Here is a 7,563-nt window from a genome sequence, read left to right as displayed (position 1 = left end):
TAGGAAACGCGTACAATCAAATCAGAACTGTCACTACAGTAATATCAAAACTGATTTGATCATCTCACACTAGTAAAGCACTTCATTCACAGATGTGTGTGTGGGTGCATGACTCTAGATATTTATTTCACTGACATTCTATATCCAGAAAACGCAAAAGCAAATATACAACAGCTCTTTCCTACAGTTGGGAACAATGAAACAGTGACGTCCTCAACCGTAACAACAACTGCAGCAAAACATTCAAGCTTTTAAAACAATTAGAAACTATGATTGAGAATAATATGGAATTACTATTTTAGCCTTGAATGCTCTGTTTCAGTTGCATAAAACGCTAACTCCACTCAACGGTTTCCCATGGTTTCCATGTGCGATGTTAAACACAAGGCATAGAGGGTGTTCTGTGCCCAACACTCACAGTCTCAGAGTTACAGCAGTCTCAGTCACAGCAGTCTCACAGTCACAGAGTTACAGCAGTCTCACAGTCACAGAGTTACAGCAGTCGCAGTCACAGCAGTCTCACAGTCACAGAGTTACAGCAGTCTCACAGTCACAGAGTTACAGCAGTCTCACAGTCACAGAGTTACAGCAGTCTCCACAGTCACAGAGTCAGCAGTCTCCACAGCTCACAGAGTTACAGCAGTCTCACAGTCACAGAGGTACAGCCAGTCTCACAGTCACAGCAGTCTCACAGTCAACAGAGTTTACAGCAGTCTCACAGTCACAGAGTTACAGGCAAGTCTCACTGTCACAGAGTTACAGCAGGTCTCACAGTCACAGAGTTACAGCAGTCTCACAGTTCAGAGTTACAGCAGTCTCACAGTCACAGAGTTACAGCAGTCTCACAGTCCAGAGTTACAGCAGTCTCACAGTTTCACAGAGTTACAGCAGTCTCACAGTCTCAGAGTTACAGCAGTCTCACAGTCACAGAGTTACAGAGTTACAGCAGTCTCACAGTCTCAGAGTTACAGCAGTCTCACAGTCACAGAGTTACAGCAGTCTCACAGTCACAGAGTTACAGCAGTCTCAATAATTAAGACTAATAATAAAACCTGGTGAGTCCCAAGTGTGGCCTCCTAACACCACCATACAAACAGGTCTTCTTTTTGTCTCTCGGTGGACAGTCTTACAACACGGCAGTGCTATGACAAAGATTTCAGGTGGTCATTTTAATTTTACAGTACCATATTTTAAAGAGATGGAATAGGATCTTAAAGCTGCAATCCATAGCGGTGAAACAGCGGTATTAACACAACAAAGACGTTACCTTCAAAACAACCAACAGTTTTTACTACGTTGCCGGATGCTCATTTCCTCAAAACAAAAAACAACAATAAATGCGCCTGGGGGGGGGGGGGGCGGGGGGGGGTGAGCACTACTTTCACAACTACTGGCTGAAATTAGACAATGTTTAGAGTGAATATTCAAAAAGAGGTGAACATTTGAGGTTGCAATTCCTCCGTACCGACCCAATTCAAGGACTGGGAGACTGACCTCACTGGCCACCCTCTGGTCAGGAGGACAGAACGAGACAGTCAGTGGTCCTCATCTCTTCTCCACCAGACCTGTGGCCCGTTAGCAGGCAGAATGTTCAAATAGGAATAAGTATGGTGTAGAACAGATAAGTTAGATAGAATAGGAAATCCTGTCAGTTCTCGTCATTCTATTTCACATCACTGAATACACCTCCTGTGGTGGGTATGGACATCAGAGTGCTGCACTGAGACTGCAGTCAGTGCTGATCCATGGTAAATGGAGCCTTGAACAGCTCCTCAGGTTCTCAATCCCAGCAGCTGAGAATGGGCGTGGTGGGCAGACTAAGAGAGACCAATTGTGGAATTCTGAGGGTCGGAATTGTAATCATGGAATCCCGACTCAAAGCTCTGTGGTCTCCCAGCTGACCTCCCGTGGAACCTGATGTCATTTAGTCCCCGTGTGGATGGTGGTGACCGTGGAGGGGCGAGGCCGGGGCGCCTCCACCACTGCCGCTGGAGCCACCGCCTGTGGTTCTACATGTGGTTCCACTCCAATGCTAACGGGGGCGTTGCAGGCTGCAGGGGAGGATGGCAGAGGAGGCAGAGTGGACAGAGGTTGTAGAGGACCTAAGGGGAGAACCAGAGACAATAACCTCAATGATAAGCACAATCACTAAAGTCTTAGTGGAAACCAATCAATGACGGAACAAAAATCCTTTAATAGACCCCAACAGAGCCAACGTGACACGGCCTGCTCCCCAACATCTTAAAGTAAAAGGAGTCATTCACTCACGGTCTTTGCGTGAGAGAGAGGCACAGTCTACAGACATGCTCTTGGCTGGCATAGAATTCTGTCCTGGTTGGTCCATACTCATACTGCTTCCAAAGCTGCTGCCCAGACTACTGCCCAACTGGAGACGCTTCATATGACGGATCACTGCTGTGGCGTTAAACGCTTGCTGTGGAGGAGACGGCGAGAGACAGAAGGAGTGAGGGAGAGGAGGCAGGGAGGGAGAGGAGGCAGGGAGAGAGAGAGAGGGTTGGCATATGCAAATAGAGGAGGTTGACAAATAATAATCATACACAAAAACCGATCATTGTACGGAGAGAACCTACCCTCCATTTGCTTTTGGCAAAATTTTTCCTCATCTGCCGACTGACTGATTCATGGATGTTCTTGCAGAGAGCCGTGTCCCCAGCAATCCTGATATACAAACACACACCATAAAGGACAAGTAGAGGATTGTTTTCTTTTGACACAATTAGTGGTCAGTTCCTGGCCTGGATATCTATCAAGCACCGGCTCTGAGCTACTGGATGTCTCATATTCTATAATACACATCTGTTACAACACACCTGTCACAACACACCTGTCACAACACACCTGTCACAACACACCTGTCGCAACACACCTGTCACAACACACCTGTCACAACCAAACCATTGTGAGTCTATTTAAACGCTATCAAACCACCTGCCAAAGACGTAACAGGGCCAAGACACAACAGCAAGACGTAACAGGGCCAAGACATAACAGCAAGACGTAACAGGGCCAAGACATAACAGGGCCAAGACATAACAACAAGACATAACAGCAAGACATAACAGGGCCAAGACATAACAGCAAGACATAACAGGGCCAAGANGGGCCAAGACACAACAGCAAGACGTAACAGGGCCAAGACATAACAGGGCCAAGACACAACAGGGCCAAGACATAACAGGGCCAAGACGTAACAGGCCAATGATTAGATGCCTAACAGTCCTATTCCTATTCTCCATTTGCCAACCACCCACATATTGTCTCTGTCATTAAAGCTAGAATCAGGGATTCGTTGTGTAGCTAAATGGCAGCCCCACCACTTGATGAACATTGAATAGATTCCCAAACCGCAGACAGTAGTATTAGGTCTGGCCCGGGCCAGGGAGAGACATGATAACGGTTCATTAGTCTGCGTCCCAAATGGCACCCTATTACTTATATAGTGTACTACTTTGACCAGGGCCCATAGGGCCTTTACAGGTAATAGGGTGCCTTTTGGAACGTAGCCACTGCCTCTGCATTCTCCAAGCATCCTTCAGGACGCAGCCTGCTAATTGGCACCCATTCATTCAGCAGATTTGCTCTCTCTCTCGCTCTCTCTCTCTCCCTCCCTCTTTTTCTCTTTCTGTCTGTCTCCATCTCCCATCTCCCCTCTCTCTATCTCCCCTTCTCAGACCAGTGGAGCAGATATTTTAGGAGGCGGGCAGGAAGGAAGACATGGTGCACTGCATCATTCAGACATCCACTATCTGTGTCATATTCATGTCAGCTTTCGGGCACGGCGAGTGGTTCTCTGATTGTGTGGTCCCAATCCATTCCCTAGCCCTTCCCATTGTCCCTAACCCTCTGATGTTTGCAGGTGGAAGAGATACGGTGGAGGCTTCATCACTAAACAGACTCTACCTTCACTCACCAGGGGTGGGCTAGAGCCTGATTGATGTGGTGTGGTGGGGTATGGTGTGGTATGGTATGGTATTGTGTGGTATGGTATTGTGTGGTGTGGTATTGTGTGGTATGGTGTGGTGGGGTATGGTGTGGTATTGTGTGGTATGGGTAGTTGTGTGGGTGTGGTATGGTGTGGTATTGTGGTAGGTATGGTGTGGTATTGTGTGGTATGGTGTGGTATTGTGTGATGGCGTATGGTGGTATGTGTGGTATGGTGGGGTGTGGTATGGTGTGGTATGGTGTGGTACTGGTGTGGGTGGGGTTGGATGGTATGGTATGGTATTGTGTGGTGTGGTATGGTGTGGTATTTGTGTGGTATGGTGTGGTATTGTGTGGTGTGGTGGGGTATGGTGTGGTATGGTATGGTATGGTGTGGGTATTGTGTGGTATGGTGGGTGTGGTATGGTGTGGTGGGGTTATGGTGTGGTATTGTGTGGTATGGTATTGTGTGGTGTTGGTACGGTGTGGTATGGTGTGGTATGGTGTGGTATTGTGTGGTGTGGTATTGTGTGCTATGGTGTGGTAATGGTTTGTGTGGTTGGTATGGTGTGGTATTGTGTGGTAATGGTATTGTGTGGTATGGTGTGGTATTGGTGTGGTGTGGTATGGTGGGGTATGGTGTGGTATGGTGTGGTATTGTGTGGTATGGTATTGTGTGGTATGGTGTGGTGTGGTGATTGTGTGGTATGGTATGGTATGGGTTATGGTAATGGTATTGTGTGGTGGTGTGTGGCATGGTGTGTGGGGTATGGTGTGGTATGGTGGGTGTGGCATGGTGTGGTGGGGTGTGGTATTGTGTGGTATGGTGGGGTGTGGTAGGTGGTGGTGGGGTATGGTATGGTATTGTGTGGGTGGTTGGTGGTGGTTTGTGTGGTATGGTGTGGTATTGTGTGGTGGTGGTGGGGTAGGTGTGGTATGGTATGTATGGTGGTGGTATTGTGTGGTATGGTGGTGTGGTTGGTGTGGTGGGTATGTTGTATGGTGGATGGTATTGTGTGGTGTGGTACGGTGTGGTTGGTTGGTTGGGTGGTGGTATTGTGTGGTGTGGTATTGTGTGGTATGGTGTGGTCTGGTATTGTGTGGTGTGGTATTGTGTGGTATGGTATTGTGTGGTATGGTGTGGTATTGTGTGGTGTGGTATGGTGGGTATGGTGTGGTATTGGGTGTGGTATTGTGTGGTATGGTATTTGTGTGGTATGGTGTGGTGTGGTATTGTGTGTATGGTTATGGTATGGTATGCGTATAGGTATGTCGTGGTGGGTGTGGCTGGGTGGTGGGGTATGGTGTGGTATGGTGGGTGTGGATGGTGTGTGGGTGTGTGGTATTGTGTGGTGGTGTGGCATGGTGTGGTTGGGGTATTGGTGTGTGTGGTATTGTGTGGTATGGTGTGGTTTTGTGTGGTATGGTATTGTGTGGTGTGGTATGTGTGGTATTGCTGTGGGTATGGTATTGTGTGGTATGGGTGGCATGGTGTGGTGGTGTATGGTCTGGTGTGGTGGGTGTGGCATGGTGTGGTGGGAATGGTTTTGTTGGTATGGTGTGGTGGGGTATGGTATGGTGTGGTGGGATGTTGGTGGGGTATGTATTGTATTGTGTGGTATGGTGGGGTATGGTATGGTATTGTGTGGTATGGTGGGGTATGGTGTGTGTGGTGTGGTGTGGTGGGTATGGTGTGGTGTGGTGTGGTGGGGTATGGTATTGTAATTGTGTGGTATGGTGGGGTATGGTGTGGTGGTGGTGTGGTGTGGTGCGGTGTATGGTATTGTTTTTGTGTGGTGTGGTGGGGTATGGTATTGTATTGTGTGGTATGTGTGTAGGTTGTGGTGGTGGGGTATGGTATGGTGTGGTGGGGTTGTCATTGTATTGTGTGGGTGTGGTGGGCGTATGGTATTGTGTGTATTGTGTGGGATGTGGTATGGTGTGGCGGGTATGGTGTGGTATAAAGTATGGGTGGTGGGGTATGGTGTGGTGTGGTATGGTGGGTGGGCGTATGGTATGATGTGGTGGGGTATGGTTGTGGTGGGGTTGGTGATGTGGTGTGGTGGGGTATGGTGTGTGTATAGTTGGTGGTGGTGGGGTATGGTGTGGTGGGTGTGGCATGTGTGGTGGGTTATGGTATTGTGTGGTATGGTGTGGATGGTGTGGTGGGGTATGCGTATGGTGTGGTTTGGGGGGTGGGTGTGGACAACAAATGGTGTGGTGGGGATGGTATTTGTGTGGTATGGTGTGGTGGGTATGGATGGTGTGGATGGGTGTGGTGGGTGGATTCGTTTGTGTGGTATGGTGGGGTATGGTAAATGGATTGTGTGGTATGGTGGGGTATGGTGTGTGGTGTGGTGGTGGTGGTGGTGGGGTATGGTGTGGGTGTGGTGGGGTATGTTTTATTGTCGTGGTATGGTGGGGTATGGTGTGGTGGTGGTGTGGTGTGGTGGGGTATGGTATGGTATTGTATTGTGTGGTGTGGTGGGGTATGGTATTGTATCTTGTGTGGTATTGTGTGGTATGGTTGGTGGGGGTATGGTATGGTGTGTGGTGGGTATGGTGTGGTGTGGTGTGGTGGGGTATGGTATTGTGTGGTATTGTGTGGTGTGGTATGGTGTGGTGGGTGTGGGGGGTAATGGTGTGGTATAGTCTGGTGTGGTGGGGTATGGTGTGGTGTGGTATGGTGTGGTGGGGTATGGTATGATGTGGGTGGGTATGTGTGGTGGTGGGGTATGGTTGATGTGGTGTGGTGGGGTATGGTGTGGTATAGTATGGTGTTGGTGGGGTCTTGGTGTGGGGGTGTGGATGGTGTGGTGGGGTATGGTATGGTGTGGTTTGGTGGGGTGTGGTATGGTGTGGTATGTTATGGTGTGGTGGGTGGTGGTATGGTGGTGGTGAGTTGGTTGATGTGGTATGGTGGGGTAATGGTAATGGTCATAAGTATTGTGTGGTATGGTGGTTGGTAATGGTTGTGGTGGGGTATGGTATAAGTATTGTGGGTATGGTGTGGTATGGTGTGGTGGGGTATGGTATAGTATTGTGTGGTATGGTGTGGTTATTGGTGTGGTGGGGTATGGTATGATGTTGGTGGGGTATGGTGTGGTATAGTTGTGTGTGTGGGCTGGTATAGTAATGCGTTAGTATGGTGTGGTATAGTATGGTGGGTATACGTATGGTGTGGTATGGTGTGGTATAGTAATGGTGTGGTGGGGTCTGGTATAGTATGCGTGTGTGGGGTATGGTGTTGGTGTGGTATAGTAGTATATATGGTGTTGGTGGGGTATGGTGTGGTATGTATGGTTAGTATGGGTGTGGTCGTATAGTCTATATAGATGGTTGTGGTGGTAATGGTGTTGGTTGTGGTATGGTATGGTTAGTATGGTGGTGGTGGGGTATTGGTGTGGTATAGTATGGTGTGGTGGGGTATTGGTATGGTCTGGTTAGTATGGGTGTGGGTATAGGTTGGTGTGGTATGGGTTATGGTATAGTATGGTGTGGTGGGGTAGGTGTGGTGGGGTAATGGTGTGGTATAGTATGGTGTGGTATGGTGTGCGTTATCAGTATGGTGTGGTTAGTATAGAATTGTGGGGTGGGGTTGTGGTGGTGTGGTTAGTAATG

The 7,563-nt window shown here is 48.7% G+C and overlaps 1 pseudogene; it reads right to left on the bottom strand.

Annotated features, from left to right (window-relative positions):
• Positions 1–842: 842 nt before the first annotated feature.
• LOC111962792 (calcium/calmodulin-dependent protein kinase type 1D-like) overlaps positions 843–7,563 on the bottom strand; it is a 68,425-nt pseudogene continuing 61,704 nt past the window's right edge.

This window comes from Salvelinus sp. IW2-2015, linkage group LG4q.1:29, assembly GCF_002910315.2.
Source record: "Salvelinus sp. IW2-2015 linkage group LG4q.1:29, ASM291031v2, whole genome shotgun sequence".
Lineage (NCBI taxonomy): Eukaryota > Metazoa > Chordata > Actinopteri > Salmoniformes > Salmonidae > Salvelinus > Salvelinus sp. IW2-2015.
This window is presented reverse-complemented; position numbering and strand designations above follow the sequence as displayed.